At 44.5% G+C, this 19832-nt stretch overlaps 1 pseudogene; it reads left to right on the top strand.

Moving 5' to 3' along the window:
• Positions 1 to 12330: 12330 nt before the first annotated feature.
• LOC105715040 (large ribosomal subunit protein uL23-like) lies at positions 12331 to 12839 on the top strand (annotated as a pseudogene).
• Positions 12840 to 19832: the final 6993 nt, after the last annotated feature.

Below are 19832 nucleotides of genomic sequence, written 5' to 3'. Positions count from 1 at the left end.
TGTAAGTGGTGCCCCTTTTCTCCTCTCTGTATACACAGACACTGCCCGAGTGCTCAGCCTGGACACGGTCACCTCATTTGTCTCTCTCCTCATGGTGACCCCTCGCCACTCAACTCAGCTCATCAACACCCTTCTGATCCCCCCAGCGCAGCATCCTTAAAGCTGCCCTCTACAAGAGGCTCCTCTCTGCCTTCCAACTGCAAAACAGAAAATCAAATCCGAATTTTTCTCGGTGGGATTGGAACACAATCATGTCTGTCTCCCTTGGAATCCAGCAGCATAGGCTGTGAGAGCTGCTCCTAGGGGTTTCCAGGGAGGCTCTGGGAGGGGAGCAGGGAGTGTGTCATGAGGGGCTTTGGGCTCATGTCCCTCAATCCACTGCTCTCCTCCATCCAGGCGGCTTCTCGCCAAAAGGATGAGTTAAGGGAGTGGAGGCTCTAAAGCACAAATTACAAGGCACTCCTCCCATGGAGAGGTGGGGGACATGCCTCACATTTTGAATCGAGGAGTAGTTGCAATTGCTTTGAATACTAGGATGGGTAGATGAGTAAGTCACTTTCTGTGTCTACTTGTGCTTCTGACTAGCTCTTAGAACTCTGAGGCTTCATATAAGGAGTCTGACCACAAGGAGGCCACCATGTTATAAGAAAGTCCAAGCCATGTGAAGAAGATACGTGTGGGTGCCCACCATGTCACAAGGAAGTTTAAGCCACACGTAGAAGTCATTTATGGGTGCTCACACATGGCCATATGAACAGGTCAATTTTCTTGAGCTTACTTTATGTCATAAGGAAGGTCAAGCTATGTAGAGAGGCCACATGTGGGTGTCTACCATGCTATAAGGAAGCCCAAGCCACGCGGAGAAGCTATGTGTGGGTGTTACCATGTCATAAGGAAGTTCAAGCCACATGGAGAGGCCACAAGCTGGTACCCATCATAATGTAAGGGAGCCCAAGCTACACAGAGAGCCATGTGTAGGTACCCACCATGCTGTAAGGAAACCTAAGCCTTGTGGAGAGGCCATGTGTACATGTCCACCATGCTGTAAGGAAGCCCAAGCCACGTGGAGAAGCCATATGTAGGTGCTCTGGTCGACACTCTGAGAGGGGACCAACCTCTGAGTCATTCTATAACAGGCGCCAGATTTGTGAGTGTAGAATCCTCCAGATTGTTCTAGCCTCAGTAACTGGAGTCAGTCATTTGAAACTTCCCATCTGTGGTCCCAGACATTATGGAGCAGAGACAAACATCTTCACTGTGTCTGTCCAACTTCTGCTCCACCATGCTGTATGGAAGCCCAAGCCTTGTGGAGAGGTCATGTGTGAGTGGCCACCATGCTGTAAGGTAGCCCAAGCCACACGGAGAGGCCATGTGTGGATACTCACCATGCAAAGAAGACCAAGCCATGTGGAGGAGCCAGATGTGGGTGCTCCGGTCAACATTCTGAGAAGAGGCCAACCTCTGAGTTATTCTATATCAGCCACCAGATTTGTGAGTGTAGAATCCTCCAGATTGTCACAGTCTCAGCCATTGGAGTCACCCTCAGCCATTCGAAACTTCCCATCTGTGGTCCCAGACATTATGAAGTACAGACAAACATCTTCACTGTTTCTGTCCAAATCTCTGCCCCACTGAGTCTGTAAATATAAGAAAATATTTTAACCACTCCCTTCTATTGAGAGGTGGGGGATAGGCTTCACATTTTTAATCTAGGAGGGGCTGCAATTGTTTTGAATCCTGGGATAGGTAGATGAGAAAGTCATCTTCTGTGTCTTCTAGTGCTTCCGACCAGCTCTAACTAGCTCTTAGAACTCAGAGGCCTCATATCAGAAGTCACCCTAATACACCTGACTCTGGTAGACTCCTGGGTATAAAATAACCAGTTCTTCTAGAAATTCTAATTCCAACTCAGTTTTATTCACGTAACAAGTATTCAGCATCTATTACACAAGGAGGCCACCATACTCTAAGAAGTCCAAGCCATATGGACTTCCGATTCTACACTGAAACGGGAGTGGTTAGTGATTCAGTAGTAATTAGAATGGAGGGAGATAGTGAAATCCCACCTCTCATCGTTCTCCAAGCAAGTTCTCCATGCACATCCTGGGTGCTTGAAAATGCACTGTCTCCCCCAAGGATCCACTGGGAGGAAAGCCCCGATATCTTATTGCTCAGATTATTTTATTATTTGGCAGGACATGTGAAGCCATGAGATTCAGGGCAGACAAATTTTGAAGGAATGGGTGGAGGGAGAGGTTGTGGCAGAGTCCACTCCATAGGCAGCAGGGTTTATCTGGGGCACTGTGGTGGAGGCTCTGGAAGCTGATATTGCAGCAGAGGGTCTGAGTATGAGCTACAGATATAGAAGGAGAAAGCCTGCAAGGAGCACGCCACAGTGCCAAGGTCAACATCATCACCCTAATACACCTGACTCCGTGAGACCCCTGAGTGTAAAATATCCAAATCTTCTAGAAATTCTGATTTCAACTCAGTTCTCCTGACGTAACAAGTACCCAGCATCTATCGCACAGGAGGCCAGGTGTAGGAAGGCGGTATACAAACGAAGAAGACACTGAAACCTCAAGTCTGGGGATGCTATTCCCCATCCTGGGTACACCGTCCTTCTGGAAATCACAAAGCTATTCAGAATTATATTAAAGGTCTTTTCAGAGGCTGGGCGATGTGGCTCAAGCCTGTATTCCCAGCACTTTGGGAGGCTGAGAAAGGCCAATCACCTGAGGTCAGGAGTTTGATATCAGCCTGGCCAACATGGGAAAACCCCATCTCTACTAAAAATACGAAAATTAGATGGGCGTGGTGGTGTTGCCTGTAATCCCAGCTACCTGGGAGGCTGAAGAAGGAGAATTGCTTGAACCCGGGAGGCGGAGGTTGCAGTGAGCTGAGATTCTGCCACTGCGCTCCAGGGTGGACGACAGAGCAAGACTCTGTCTAAAAAGAAAAAAAAAAGTCTCTCCAGAAATTGCAGCCACAGGAAGGCCAATGCATATCCTGCTGCCAGTCTGCAGTCTCTTGCTTTGAAGGAGAGGGGAAGGCTTCATTCTCCTTTTCTATCATTCTCAAAGGATCGCTGATGGGGTCTGAGCACAAAGGCAGTCTTCAGAAGGGCGCCCGAGCAGCACCCCCTGGCTGATCCCATGGCTTTGCCAGCTGGCCGCGGAGGAAAGCCTCATTAAGCCACACAAAGCCAGCCTAAGAAGCAACAAAGTGGACTGCAGCTGCCTCGCCCGCCTGCTGCAGCTGATTGCCCGTGATCTCCGTCATCCTGCGGCAGGCAGACCTGCAGACACAGCCTGTTGTGTCGGAGACCTGATGTCTGCAAATCCCATTTCCACCTCGCAGATTCCTTGGAAACTGCAAACATGTCTGTCTGTGGCTGGCCTGCCTGGAAAGGTCACTGGCAGGAGTGAGTGGGCCCCACTGCCATTTCCCTCATTCACACGCACACAGATTGTAAATACCAAGGTCAAAAACAGTCACGGTCCTTTAACGTGACGCTGCTTAAGGCTGGGCCTGTGCAGAGGCCGAGGCGGCTTCCTTCTCACACAGCAGTGCCGGGCACGTATCCCCAGAGATTCTAACAAAATTGACCTAGTGTGAGTCCCTGTCCTGTATGGTGTGGGCTGTATTTTTCAGAGATCCCTGGTTGAGAAAATGTATAGTATGGTTCAGAACTGCTACCATGAGGAGTGGGGCTAATGTTAGTTGGACACCTGTTATGTATCATATAAATTATTACAAACTTTCTCATGTCATCTGTAAAATAATTATTCACAAGATAATCCCTTTTGTGAGGAGTAAGACAAATACAGGTTAGAAAAGTTGAAAGAAGTTTGCTCATCACACATCAGCCGAAATGGACATTCCAATGCTAAAACAGATATTACAACGGCTAAAATTTTAAAAGACTGGCAATACCAAGTACTGGTGAGCAAGCAAGGCAACTGGAACTTCCGGTCTTGCTGATGGACGTGGAAAGTGGGACGGCCATTCTGAAAGACATTTTGGCCATTTGTTGGGATTCACTCGGGGTGGCTAGCAAAATGTTAGGGAAATATTAAGGAAAGTTATAAGATTATAGTCTCAAACCTTTTAGAAGGCTGAAAAGTTTTAATGGAACAGGCTGAAAGCAGCCAGTTCTTACATTAAAACTCTAAGTCATAAAGTAAAGATTAAAATAACAAAAGCTTCCCCAGTGAAGTCTGTTTACCCCACATTCCTTTGTCTCTATTTACTCATGTAAACTTTGTGCTGGATAGCCCTCTCGAGAAGTTGAAGAATCATCATTAATCGTGTTTATTCTGAGCCCCAGAACCAAGACCTTTATCAGTCCTAAAACCACTCTTTTACCATGTTACTTATCCACAAGTGTGTTAACTTAAAACCTGTTATTAAATCTATACTGAATAAATGTGAAGAACAAAAAGCTGTAGTCAGTTAGCTGCAATCAGCCTGGAAAAGCAGTTGACGACCATCCCTAGCCCACTCAGATTCATTGGATTCTAGTGTGTGTAACTGTATTTCATTCACCCATCCTTGAGTCAAAGTCTGCGAGGCAGACATCCTCTACAAGTAGTAATCAACGTCTCAGCCATTTCTCAGAGAGTTAAGCACGTTATATGACCCAGACTTCATTTCTGGATGTTGACCCAAAAGAAATGAAAGCTAAGTCTAAACAAAGACTGTACTTGAACATTCACAGCAGTTTTATAGCATGAAACCAACCCACATATTCATGAATCCAGTAGAATGCCATTCGGGAGCAAAAAGGAAGAGGACTGGTGCATGCCCAATGTAAGGGAATTTTAAAAACATATATCAAGTGAAAAATAAACCCAGAAACCAAAAAAAAAGAGTGAGTTTATTTGGATCAAGTTCAAGAAGAGGCAGATTTGTCTATGGTGATAGAAAGACGGTCAATATTTGCCTGGTGTTGGGTATCAAGGCGTGGGGTGATTGAAAAGGGTTACAAACTGTGGTGGCTACAAATGCTATTTGTCAAAACTCATCAAACTGTATTCTTTTTATTCTTTTATTTGAGAGAAGGTCTTGCTCTGTTGCCCAGGCTGGAGTGCAGTAGCATGATCATAGCTCTCTGCAACCTAAAATTCTTGGGATCAAGAAATTCTCGGCCGGGCACGGTGGCTCACACATGTAATCCCAGCACTTTGGGAGGCCGAGGCGGGTGGATCACGAGGTCAGAAGATCGAGACCATCCTGGTCAATATGGTGAAACTCCGTCTCTACTAAAAATACATTTAAAAAATTAGCTGGGCACAGTGGCGCGTGCCTGTAATCCCAGCTACTCAGGAGGCTGAGGCAGGAGAATTGCCTGAACCCAGGAGACGGAGGTTGCGGTGAGCCGAGATCGCGTCATTGCACTCCAGCCTGGGTGACAAGAGTGAAACTCCGTCTCAAAAAAAAAAAAAAAAGAAAAAAGAAATTCTCTCACTTCAGCCTCCTGAGTAGCTGGGACTACAGGCAAGCACCACCACACCTAGCTGACTTGTTACTTTTTGTAGACATGGGGTCTTACTATGTGTACCAGGCTGGTCTTGAACTCCTGGCCTCAAGAAATCCTCCTGCCTTGGCCTCCAAAAATGTTGGAATTACAAGAATGAGCCACCGCATCTGGCTCAAACTGTATTCTTAAAATTGGTGTATTTATTGTTTGTAAATTGTACCTCAATAAAGTTAATTTTAAAAATAATGAGGTTTTGGGCTGAGCGCGGTGGCTCACACCCGTAATCTCAATGGAGGCTAATGCAGGTGGATCCCCTGAGGTCAGGAGTTCTAGACCAGCCTGGCTAACATGGTGAAACCCCGTTTCTTTTTTTTTTTTTTTTTTTTTTTTTTGAGATGGAATCTCATTCTGTCGCCAGGCTGGAGTTACAATGGCATGATATCAACTCACTGCAACCTCTGCCTCGTGGGTTCAAGCAATTCTGCTTTAGATTCCCAAGTAGCTGGGATTATAGGTGCGACCCACCACACCGGCTAATTTTTTGTATTTTTATCAGCAAGCACCAGATCACAAGTGGGTAGAGTCAGTGGACCCCGGAGCTCAGATACTCCCCCTCCTTCCCCTGGCTTCTCCTTTGTGCCCTCTGTGGCTTTGCATGCAGAAAACCTCGAGGGAAATACAGCATTGCACAAGCAAGGAATTGTCATGAGGTACGCCCCCTAAAATGACTTCATGAACCTGAAATTAGGGCTTTAATAGCAGTCCTCCAGGTCTATAATTTCACACACACTAACATGATTCTCCTAGAAATGGATGAAGGTGCTCAAAACACATTTTCTTTCTTTTATAACTAATAAACTACATTTCTTATTCCAGGGTACATTGCTTGGCATAATCCACTTGCAATTTTTATTTTATTTTTGAAAAAGGAAAGGGGTGCGTAGTAGAGATTATCCCTGGCGGTTTCCCTTGGGGAAAAACTGCTTCTGTCTGGAAACAGGCTGTGCCATGAATCTCGATCATCAGCCTTTGGCCACAGAAGCTGTTTTTCATACGCTGAGACTGAGAGAGGGCTCAAAGAGAGACTTGAGGGATAGCTCATTTCCAGGAACTGCTTTGTTGTTGTTGTTGTTTGTTTGTTTTTTGAGACGGAGTCGTGCTTGCTTTTGTCGCCCAAGCTGGAATGCAGTGATGCGATCTTGGCCCACTGCAACCTCCACCTTCCTGGTTCAAGCGATTCTCCTGCCTCAGCCTCCACGGTAGCTGGGATTACAGGTGCGCACCACCACGCTCAGCTAATTTTTTGTATTTTTAGTAGAGATGGGGTTTCATGATGTTGGCCAGCCTGATCTTGAACTCCTGACCTCAGGTGATCTGCCCGCCTCAGCCTCCCAAAGTGCTGGGATTACAGGTGTGTTACCGCACCCGACCCCAAATGAGCCTTTTAACCCCTCCTGCCACAGAACCTTTGCTCAATCTGTTCTGGGCTCCTGAGACTTTCTACTTTACCTAATTAGTGTCTACTCATCCTTTCAGACAGCAATTCAGGCATCCCTTCTTCCACAGATCCTTCCCCTGATCATTTTATGTCCAAACCTCATTATAACGGTTCACAAGTTATGTAATTTTTTAATGCAATGAACATAATTGTGATCTTACTGTTGTTTGTGTGGCTACTGGATGAAGCTTTATGGTGGTAGAAATTTCACTCATCTCTTCTTCACCACTAGAACCTCAGCATCTAGTACCTCACCTGGCACACATATGCACACAAAAAAAGGAATGAAGGATCGTCTAGTGCAAATTCCTCCTCTTGCAGATGAGGGAACAGAAGCCCAGTTAGGGGAAGTGACCTGCCTTGGAGAATTCACCACAAATTAGTGATTGACCTGAGACCCGAACCAAGGATCTTGCAGCTTTGAGCCCACATTTCTTTCTGATACCACCGTTCCTGTATGTGAAGTGATGATTCAGCTGGTTTTTTAAGAAATAAAAGGAAGCCAAAGAAAAATCGAAGAGTTTTTTTTCTTCTTTTTTTTTTCCCACAAAATGGACCACTCTTGGCGATGCTCAAAGAGAAAGGACAGTGCACAAAGGAAATCATAAAAAGAAGCAGGGGTGTAATAAGCAAAGTACTTGATATGAATAATAATGACAAAAACATTGCTGCTTATTGTTTATCTAATTTTGAATTTTAATGAATAGCAGGGATGGTAATTACTCAATTTCTATGTTTATGTAAAACCAACACATGAAACCTCACATAAAAAATAAAAACCTCATGGTATTTATGAAGAGTCAGGTTCCCTTAAATACTCAGCTTTGCAATTAGAAGGGGGAGTTATTCATTAACATTCTAAGCTAGGTAAATAAAGAATAGACTTGCTATTTACTCATTAAAAAATTTAAAACTGGAAATTACGCACTCATCTTTTGGGTGCCTCCCTATTATTTAATTAGCTGTGAGTCAAAATGCTACCAAGAAGCATCCATCTACACACCTAGAAAGAGACGTAACACCTATTACCAGCTGGAATGACTTAACCAGGTTAGCAATTCAGATTTCCCTTCCATTTGTACTGAGGATCTTCATCAGATGCCTGACAGATTGCGCTGGCTTTAGAGTCAGATGAAGCTGGGTTTGAATTACTTTTTCTTCTGGGTGACCTTTGGCAACTTGCTCAAACATTCCAGTATCAGTTATTTTATCCATAAAATGGAGATATATATATGTTTTTCTTTTAAAAAATTACATATATATATAAATTTTCTTTTAATGCAGACAGGGTCTCACTCTGTCTTTCAAGCTAGACTGCAGTGGCAGAATCATCACTCACTGCAGCCTCGACCTCCTACGCTGAAGTGATACTCCCACATCAGCATCCCAAGTAGCTGGGAGCACAGGCACAAAGCCACCACATCTGGCTAGTTTTTAAAATTTTTTTGTAGAGACAGGGTCTCACTATGTTGCCTAGGCTGATCTTGAACTCCTAGCCTCAGGCGATCCCCCTGCCTTGGCCTCCCAAAGCTCTAGGATTGATTACAGGTGTGAGCTGCCTCCCTTGGCCTTCTTCGGGATAGGAAATGGCTGGCCTGTGGATGTGTCCTTCATGTACCAACCAATCAATCCACAGCTTACATTCAACCACCTCCTCTATATGGCTCTTACCCTCCAGGGCAATACTTCCCTATCTTCCCTATCCTACTTACCGCAGGGCCAGAGGCCAGCTCCTGCACCCCAGAGCCTATTGAAATTATTCCACATAGCCAATCCTAAGCCTGCTTACCCTGCTTCACCCATTCCTTCCTGCAGAAACCACCATAAAGGCTTTTGCCCACATTCTTCCCTTGCTGCCTCTGTCTCACGACCAACCCTGGTGTTTCCCGGCATTGCCTGGGGTTGCATGTCCCCACCCCCGGGAAACTGTGAGTAACAACCTTTACGATGATAGCCGCTGCCTTATCTGTTGACCCCACCATCCCTGAATAATCATAAAACCTGCATTTTAGAACAGTTGCTCACATTGTCTTTGTCTTCGGGTCCAAGCCCTAGGAAAATCTATTCTGATCTTCTTGGGAAGAGACAACTCTCAGAAACTGAAGAGTGAGCTGGAGTGTAAGATATACTGCAAGGAAACAGACTGAACACCTTTTGGGTGGATGTGAGGGGTTCATATGGGAGGGGGCCCTCGTGGGGGGCTCCAGCTCACATTGTTAAGAAACAGCAATCTCCCTCCATAGAAATATAGTTAAGCAACAGCATGACATAACATAGTAGTGTTATGCAAGAGATATTATGGGATGTTCAGTGGCACCAACATCACCCCATATGGGTATTTTCTTGGTGGAGCCAGGGTGTGGTTCCAGCAATTGCAAGCTGAGGCCCCCTTGAGGTTTAATGAAGTACTGCACCAAAGCTGAAGAATGTCAATGGCGGCCGCAAAGGATAGGGAACCCTTGGGACTCGGCTGGTGTGACATCAATGAGGAATAAAGTCTCCTCCGAAGTATTCTGTTCTTATTACATTCACTTATAAGAGACTATTGTGATGGCTACTCATACCTCTTTCTTTTGTTTGTTTTTGTGTTTTTTTGAGACAGTCTTGTTCTGTCACCCAGGCTGGAGTGCAGTGGCATGATCTTGGCTCACTGTAACCTCTGCCTCCCCAGTTCAAGCAATTCTCCCGCCTCAGCCTCCTGAGTAGCTGGGATTACAGGCACATGCCACCATGCTCAGCTAATTTTTGTATTTTTAGTAGAGACGGGGTTTTACCATGTTGTCCAGGCTGGTCTCAAACTCCTGACCTCAGGTGATCTGCCCGCCTCAGCCTCCCAAAGTTCTGGGATTACAGGTGTGAGCCACCGTGCCCGGTCTTATACCTCTTGATTGTCCTTTAAATTGGTGGTGTGAATGCTGAAGGATGTATTTAAGACTATTAGAACTTAAAGTCACCTCAGAATGGGCCTCATGTGTACTCGGAATAATTTAAATATTCCCTTCACTTACTACCTTCTCTTCGATTTTCATATGCAAACCAATCAGTCCTATTTTCTGGGTGAAAATCTCAGACCCAGAATGCATATATGATGAGATTAGAACCAAGGTCTCTGAAGACCTGGTTAAGTGTTTTTGGTTAATTGTATGTTTATTTGTAACAAAGGTGCTATGATGGCTGGATTGTGATCTCTCAGAATTTGTATGTTGAAGTCCTAACCCCAATACCTCGGAATGTGATGGCATTTGGAGACAGGATCTTTAATTATGTTAAAGTGAGGTCTTTAGGGTGGGCCATCATCCAAAATAACTGGTGTCCTTATAAGGATAAGGGGCCAGGCGCCGGTGGCTCATGCCAGTGATCCCAGCACTTTGGGAGGCTGAGGCAGGTGGATCATGAGGTCAAGAGATCGAGACCATCCTGGCCAACATGGTGAAATCCTGTCTCTGGTAAAAACATAAAAATTAGCTGGGTGTGGTAGCGTGTGCCTGCAGTCCCAGCTACCCAGGAGGCTGAGGCAGAAGAATCACTTGAACCCAGGAAACAAAAGTTGCAGTGAGCCGAGATCGCACCACTGCACTCCAGCCTGGGTGACAGAGTGAGACTCCGTCTCAAAAAAATAAAAAAATAAGAACTGGCATGGTGAGTTATGCCTGGAATGCCAGCACTTTGAAAGGCCAAGGCAGGAGAATCGCTTGAGGTCAGGAGTTCAGTATCAGTCTGGACAACATAAACCAACTCTATCTCTACAAAAAATACGAAGATTAACCAGGCGTGGTGGTACACACCTGTTGTCCAAGCTACATGGGAGGTTGAGGCAGGAGGATCTCGAGCCCAGGAGTTTGAGGCTGCAGAGAGCTATGATTGCACCACTGCATTTCTGCCTGGGTGACAGAGAAAGACCCTGCCCTTTAAAAAAAATAAGAAGTCTGGACACAGACACACACAGAGGAAAGGTAATATAAAGACAGAAAAAAGATGATCATCTATGAGTCAAGAGGCCTCAGAAGAAACGAAGAGACCAATGCTGTTGACATCTTGATCTCACACTTCTAGCCCCCAGAATCGTGAGAGTATTAATTTCTATGAGGTAAGCCCCTCAGTTCATGGTACCCTGTCACAGAAACCCAAGCTAACTAACACAGATGCCATTCTTCTCTTTCACCAAGGCTTGTTTTGAGAAAGGGAAGTAAGGTCTCTATAGCAAAATAGCGGGCATTTTCTTTTCTTTTTTAATCCAGACTGCCAATAAACATGCTTAGAGCCTCAAATTAGATGTAGGCAACAGTGGTAAGTCAAGTCGCAGCATCAAAGTATGAGAATGAACACTGTCTGTTTGAATTCTAGCCCACAGAAACTCTTCTCTCTCCCAATGCCCACACCGCTTGCCCAAAATGCTGCCACCATCAAAGGTGTTTTTGAAATGTAGAAACCCTGAATCATCCAAAAATCCACGACACTGCCATGCTGTGGCTGTGCTGGCTGATCACGTCGTTAAAAGGGTTAGCCAAAGCTTTTTAGGTACATGCAAATAAGGCTATCAGACTTGCAGAAATTGGGTGGGGGTTCTTTCAAATGCAACATCAGGATGAAAGAAGGTTTATAGTCTCACCCTTTCTGATGATTGCAAAGTTGTTGGGGGAGTGAAACTCTGTGCAAGAGTCTGACTGGACTTCTGGCATCCTAAGGCAAGGTTAAAGCCAGATGCTTTGGGATATACCTAGTGAGTAAAGAGTAATAGGGGGCTTTCAAATCCAAGATGGTGGCTCCTTAAAGGCCAGAAAATATGGACAGAGAGGAATCCTGGCAAGCTGCCTGGCTTAGCAAGAACACAGAACTTGAAACCAGGAAACCTCGAGTCCCTGAATAAATCATTCATTCTCCCGAAACATCTGTTTCCTAATCTGAAAATATTAGCATCCACTCCATACTTATGGTTCACACTGTTGAGAGGTTCAAATGGGAAGATCATTGTGGAAACACGTGAAGAATTCTAAGCGTCAGGCTGAGAGGGGGACACCTAATTCTTTAAACAGACTTCATGTCTTCAACAGTAGGATAATAACACTGAAGCATTTACAGTCACGCAGAGAAATGACCGGCACTATCTTCCTGCTCTATTTTAGCTTTAACTTTTTATTTTAAGACACTGTAGACACAGAGGGCAGTTCCAGCATAGCCTTCATGCAGTGTCTCTCACTGTTAACACTTTGCATAACTGTTACAGGAAGGGAGTCCCGATCTAGATCCCAACAGAGGGTTTTTGGATCTCGCTCAAGAAGGAATTCGGGGCAGGTCTACAGAGTAAAGTGAAAGTGAGTTTATTAAGAAGGTGGAGGGCCTTTTTCACAAGATGGCACAGAAAGCGAAGAAGCAAGCTCCTGCCCCTCCTAAAGCCGAAGCCAGAGCGAAGGATTTAAAGGCCAAGAAGGCAGTGCTGAGAGGTGTCCACAGCCACAAAAAAAAGATACACACATCACCCACCTTCTGGCAGCCCAAGGCACTGCGACTCCAGAGGCAACCCAAATATCCTCGGAACAGCGCCCCCAGGAGAAACAAACTTGACCACTGTGCTATCATCAAGTTTCCGCTGACCACGGAGTCTGCCATGAAGAAGACAGAGACAACAACACACTTGTGTTCATTGTGGATGTTAAAGCCAACAAGCGCCAGCTCAAACAGGCTGTGAAGGAGCTCTATGACACTGCTGTGGCCAAGGTCAACACGCTGATTCGGCCTGATGGAGAGAAGAAGGCATATGTTCGACTGGCTCCTGATTACGATGCTTTGGATGTTGCCAACAAAATTGGGATCATCTAAACTGAGTCCAGCTGGCTAATTCTAAATATATGTATATCTTTTCACCATTTAAAAAAAAAAAAAAAGAAGGTGGAGGAATAAAAGAATAGCTACTCCATAGACAGAGCAGCCCCAAGGACTGCTGGTTGCCTGTTTTTATGGTTGTTTCTTGATGATGTGCTAAACAATGGATGGATTATTCATGCCTCCCCTTTTCAGACCATCTAGGGTCACTTCCTGACTTTGCCATGGCATTTGTAAACTGTCATGGCGCTGGTGGGAGTGCAGCAGTGAGGATGAGCAGAGGTCACTCTTGTGGCCATCTTGATTTTGACGGGTTTTAGCCGCCTTCTTTACTGCAAGCTGTTTTATTAGCAAGGTCTTCATAACTTGTATCTTGTGCTGACCTCCTATCTCATCCTGTGACTTAGAATGACTTAACCATCTGGGAACTCAGCCCAGTAGGTCTCAACCTCATTTTACCCAGCTCCTATTCAAGATGGAGTTGGTCTGGTTCACAGGCTTCTGACATAATCAGACTAATACCATCAAAACGAAGACATTAACAGTAGTTACAATACTACTCCCGCAACTACTGGCTTCATTCACAGCTCCCTGGTCTGGCACTACTTTCCTTTCTCTCCTCCAGAATTCACAGTACATTTACTCGTCACGTCTCCTTCACCTCCTCCGATTTGTGACAAGCATCTACTTGCCTTTCATGACTCAGACACTCAGTTATTTTGGAGACAGTTCCTCAATATAGATTTGCCTGATGTTTTCTTATGATTAGATCGAGGTTGTCCATTATCAGGAAAAATATCAGCAAGGTGAAGTGCTTTCCTCAGTACATGATATCTGGAGTATCTGATGTCACTACCTTTTACAGCAATAAGGCATTTGCAGCGACCTGGATGAGACTGGAGACTATTATTCTATGTGAAGTTACCCCGGAATGGAAAACCAGACATCATATGTTCTCACTGATATGTGGGAGCTAAGCTATGAGGACACAAAGGTGTAAGAATGACACAATGGACTTTGGGGATGTGGGGGGGAAGAATAAAACGGGGTTGAGGGATGAAAGACAACAAATATGGTGCAGTACATACTGCTCGGGTGATGGGTGCACCATAGTCTCACAAATCTCCACTAAAGAACTTACTCATGTAGGCAAAACACCACCTGTACCCCAATAACTTATGGAAAAAGGAAGGAAGGGAGGGAGGGAGGGAGGAAATGATCACTTCTTTAATGTGGTATCTGAAAAATTTCTCTACTGTAAAGTTACTATTGTTTCCTTTTTAATTCATAATATTTAGTTTTGCAGAGAGACACTTTCAGATTATGCAAAATATGTTTCTCCTTAAACTTCTGTCTACTGATTTTAGCCTCCTTTAGTGAATCTTGCCTGCAGCAATTATTACTGTGGTGTTCTAAGTGATTTTCTTTTTCCCTTGTTCTATTTCCTTCTACATTTATGGCTTGGAATTATTTTGCAGTGAAGAGTTGTCTCTTTTTCTCTCATTTATTCATTCCATTACATATGTATGTCAGCATGAACTCATGGATATTTATTTTATAGTTTGGGCTTTTATCTAATGCTAGTTCTGGTCACTGGGAGCTCCTTCGACACTGGTTTTCACATCCTTTCGACATACTCCGGTTTTGTTGTGCAGTTGGTTGCTTGGTTTTGTTTTCAACTCATTCTTTTTTTTTTTTTTTTTTTGAGACAGGGTCTCAATCTATTACCCAGGCTGGAGTGCAGTGGTACAATCTCGACTCACTGCAATCTCCGATCACTGCAATCTTCACCCGCTCCGGGTTTAAGCAATTCTCCTGCCTCAGCCTCCCGAGTATCTGGGATTACAGGTGTGTATCACCAAAATTATGTTTTGTATTAAAAATACAAAAAGTCCTCGACTAATTCTTGTATTTTTAATAGATACGGGGTTTTACCATGTTGGCTAGGCTAGTCTCGAACTACTGACCTCAAATGATTCACCTGCCTCAGCTCCCAAAGTGCTGGGATTACAGGTGTGAGCAATTGTGCCCAGCTAGCACTTCCTAACTTTCTGGTACCACAAGATGCTCTGGGGTCTTCTGCCTTTTGCCTGCTTTAGCTCTGCCATCAGCCATTTCCCCCACACACTCTACACTGTGTCAAGAAACACTTAAATATCAAAAAGGAAATATTTTTCACTGGATAGAGAAAATAAAGCAATTTGTGCTATGAAAGAGAAAAAGGTGGTTTATTTTGTAGGTTTCTAGCTTCCCTGACCATTACCACTTGCTCCCACACAGAAAGGGCCATAGAGTCTCATTAACAAGTAGTTACTAGGGGCCAGGTATGGTGGCTCAAGCCTGTAATCCCAGCACTTTGGTAGGCCGTGGTGGGCGAATCACCTGAGATCAGGAGTTCGAGACTAACCTCGCCAACATGGTAAAACCTCGTCTCTATTTAAAACACAAAAATTAAAAGCGTGTGGTGGTGTGTGCCTGTAATCCCAGCTACTCGGGAGGCTGAGGCAGGAGAATTGCTTGAACCCTGGAGGCGGAGGTTGCAATGAGCCAAGATCGTGCCACTGAACTCCAGCCTGGGCAACAGGGCAAGACTCTGTCTCAAAAAAGAAAAAAAGGGTAGTGTGGGTCCACAAAAATTAGTATCATCTTATGCCATTCTCATCACTCAAAGAGTTTTTAGTCTATGGAAGAGATGATTTTAGCAGCTGTGCTCCCAATAAATAATTACCAATACCCAGTCGTAAAAATTCTATTAATCATTTATACTTAATCCACACTTGGTCCATGGAGATGGCAACTTGACTTTAGATGATGTATCCTGAGACAATGGCTTAGCCCATGTAGAAGGCTAAAGGGTTGCCCCCACCAAAGATGCCTATGGATTAACCCCGAGACCTAATAAACATGTCGCCTTACATGGCAAAAGGGACTGTGGCAATGTGCTTGAGCTAAGAATCTCGAGATGAAGAGGTTCTTCTAGATGATCTTGGTGAGCCCAATGCAATCACAGTGGTCTTTGTAAGAATCACAGTCAAAGAAGGCAGTGTGATGATAGGGATAGGGATGCAGGGCTGGGGACCAAAGAACGTAGTCAGCTTCTTAAAGCTGGGAAAGGCAAGGAAACTGATTCTCCTTTGAGCTTCCAGATGGACTCCATCCCTGCTGATTTGTTTACCTTTCTGACCTCCAGAAGTGTAAGAGAATAAATGTGTGTTGAATAAATGCATGTGTGATCATTTGTTATGGAAGCGGTAAGAAACTAATACAGCGTGTAAGTGTTTGGTTTTCAAGGGAAGGTGAATGTTAGAGAAAGACACGGGGTGGTGGGGGAGGTGGGGGGAGGTTCTGCAGCAACACAGGTATATTGCAGAAACCTGCGGAGGTAGGGGACCAGCTTAATGCCAGAGCCCACTGCTGCTTACAGGCTGGGGTAATTTACAGGTCTGGGTGGGAAGGGTCTAGGCGGTATGGCTTGCTGCCTGGGAGGATATTGATGTGATATTTCTATGATCAGACAGTCTGGCCCTTTTTCTGGTGGGACGTGATAGGATGCTCCTTGAACCTTTCTTTGCCCAGCAGGATGTGATAGGGATGTTCCTTGGTTTGAGGCTTTTCCCAGCAGGGTATAATAAAAGATGTTCCTGTGCCGTGTGGTCAGGCAGTTAGGCAGTATGTTTCTCATGGCCCACACCTCTGTGGAATGTTTCACTCTGACCTGAGTCTGCAACATGGCAGGGAGCTTACACAATGGTGCAGCTTGGACTAACAATAAGCCCCATAGCTGCTAAGACTAACATTCTTTGGTCAGCTATGATTGTCTATGAGTCAACAGGAAGATTTAGAATTGTGATTGTGTGTGGCCAGGCGATATCTGTAGTGGCATCAGCAAGAGGAAGACAGTCTCCTTCATCATGTCATCCAGTGGGAAGGGACCAGGCAATTTCAAAGCGGGGCAAGGACATAACCAGGAGAATATCTAAGTGTTTTCAAAACAGAAAGCCTTATTCTGTCATGACATTGTGAGGCAGGAGGCAAGACTCCACTCCAGAGGTGGGGCTCGGAATCCAGACTAGACTGAAGACTAGCTGAAACGGGAAATGAGCCACACCCACCAGTGCCATGTCAGTTTACTGTTGTCATGGCAACACCGGAAGTTACCACCCCTTTCCATGGCAACCACCTGACTCGGAAGTTACCGCCCTTTTTCTTGATATTTGTGCATAATCCACCCCTTAATTTGCATATAATTAAAAGTGGGTGTAAGTATGACTGCAGCCCTGCCTCTGAGCTGCTCCTCTGGGCACACCGCATACGGGGTAGCCCTGCTCTGCAAGGAGCAGGACCTCCGCTGCTGCTGTCCACTGCTGTCTCGAAAGTTGCTACCTAGCACCACTGGCTCCTCCTTGTATTATTTTCTGGGCAAAGCCAAGAACTCCTCCAGGCTAAACCTCAATTTTGAGGTTCACTTGCCCTGCATCAATTTCATTGCTAATAACTCGCCCCTTGCAGCACACACAGGGCCCATGTGCAGCATCAAAAGGGCTACCTGCAATTGAACATCAGCCAAGACTGGACGGTGAAACATCTATTCTATTTTCTCCCCCCATCACCATGATGGCCTCTTTTAGCCCTTCCTACAGCAAAGGATAAAAAACCCTGCATGTGGCTAAGCTAACAGAGTAAGGCTTCGGAGGCTCCCTGTTCTTCAACCCAGTCTCCTAACAGCCATTCAACACGTTGGCAGGGAGGGAAAAGAAAAAAAAAGAAAAAAAAAAAGGTCTTTTCAACATCTTTCTGCCTTTCTGATGTCCAGACTTCTGTGAAAGGCCAACTTCCCTCTTCGGATGCCTGCTGTCTCTTAGCTCTGTGTCTTCTTTTGGTTAAAGATCTGTTTTTATAAATCGGGATATATAAATTCCCCGTTTCAAGCTTATAACATCACAAAATTCATCACAAAAGTAAATAAAAGTAAACAGATCTATGAGGACCCTCCTGCCACCCCCCAGATAAAATCTGTGGCAAGAAATTCCTCAGGGAAGAGAATATGCCTGCCTTGGTTTTTGTCTTCTTGTTATAGAATTTCTGCTGCTTTTCTAAAGACCAGGGGCTGTTCCCTGTTAAAGATCAGATCACTGGTTTGATATGGCTCAACTGTGTGTGTGTCATCTAGGCTGATACCCTTTGCCTATTTCAAAGACAGAGCAGGAGAAGCTCTAATTCCCATTTGCACACCAAGAGATCAAATATGAATTCTTCCCAAGGAAATGAGAATAAAATAGGCAGCCCAGAGATGCTCTATGCCCCAATTATATCCCATTTTCAGGTTGTATTCTACTGCTTAAAATGATAGAAAATTGTGGAGTGCTTCGAATCTGTGCTGTTTGGATTGAATCCATCTTCCCTGAATTGTTTTAAAGTGGGCTTGTGCTAAGAAGGGCTTTCAAAACAGCGAAGTAGCTGGTCTGGCTGGTTGAAGACCTGGTCAATTGGAAAATATTTTATTTCTCTAAAATGTCACCCAATCAGGTCAAAAGCAAAACATATCAGTTGTGAGTTCTACATATTTATTTTTATCTCTTTTCTACCAATTGAGAGAGGGAAACAGCATTTATTAAACATCTAAGGTGGCCCATGCACTGTGTTGGTATTTCACATATTTCATCTCATTTTATTCATCACAAGTATAAGGCAGTTCTGCTCCTCCTCCTCCTTTTAATAGTAAGAAAACAAGGATGCTCTTTGTTTAAAAAAACTGCTGACATTCTTCAGGAGAGCCAGGATTAAGTCCAGATGTGATAGAGGCAGTGTGGTGTGATGAAAACAACAGATATTTGGGAGCCTGATTACAACCTCTGTACAACTATGCATTATGTCTATAGTTCCAGCAACTTCTATAACCTTTCTGAACTGTGTATTAATCAACTGAAGTAATGCCTAACAATGGGGCCATTGTAGTGTGGGCAGTGTGCGTGTTGATGTGCGTGTGTGTGTGTGTATATCCATAGGCACATATGCTAAGTGGCACGTATCAGCTGCTGTTCCAGATAATTAATATTGTTCAATCAATAAGCAATTATTGGCCACTACTTAATTGGCAGGAATTATGTCAGGCACTGGTTCTCGTGGTACACAACGGTTGCTATCTTTAATTGTGTTTTCTCACCTAAAGTGCTACTGCGGATTCTTCCACTGCAACTAATTTTTGTAGAGAAACTCCTGTGTGCAAAGATAAAGTATATCGGAGATTTAAGGGTAATATTGCAAAACCATAAACAAAAGGATCATGGTCCTTCTACTGGTGAGGCAGATATTCCAGGGGAAACCACTGGCACCTCACTTGGTGACTCTTCAGATCAATTACAGGCAATCCTAAAGATACCCTCGGACTTGTCAAGGGTATTCAGTATGGATGGCTTTAGGGAATCTAACTCCACTTCGTATGTTCCATTTGTGTTCTTCGCTAACATTATTTTAACAAAGAACCCACTGGTAGTTAAGGGGATATGGATTTTCAGTGTCTGCTTTCCCTTAAACAATCTCCTTTCTCCCTCTTTACAAAAGATAGACCAACTCCCACCCGTCTTATTTCCTAGTATGTAACTGGACTCGGGAGGAAGGAGGGAGGGGCTTCTGGGATTTTGAACACTGGAGAATTGGAAATATTGCTCTTGTGGTTGAGGAAAACACAAGCTCTGTTACTGAAAAACACGTCCTTTTACAAGTCAGTTACTTTCTTATTCTTTGCTTTCAATTTGAGGACTCAACTGCTTCGTATACAGGGAGATCACTAAAATTTGTCTTTGATGCTATGTCTAAATGAGTATTTTGCAATTACCTGGAAAAAAGCTGAGTGCCCCCCCATCTTTCTCTTTCTTTCCTTCCTTCCTCTTTCCTCTCTTTCCTTTCTTTTCTGTCCTTTCATCCTTCTTTCCTTCTGTCCATCCGTCCATCTCTCTTCTCTCTGTCTCTCTCTCTCTTTTTTTTTTTTTTTTGAGATGGAGTCTCACTCTGTAGCCCAGGCTGAAGTACAGA

Source organism: Aotus nancymaae, unplaced genomic scaffold, assembly GCF_030222135.1.
Source record: "Aotus nancymaae isolate 86718 unplaced genomic scaffold, 86718_ANA_hifiasm-v0.15.2.pri h1tg000012l, whole genome shotgun sequence".
NCBI lineage: Eukaryota > Metazoa > Chordata > Mammalia > Primates > Aotidae > Aotus > Aotus nancymaae.
Note: the sequence above shows the minus strand (reverse complement) of the source record. Positions and strands in the feature narration are given on the sequence as shown.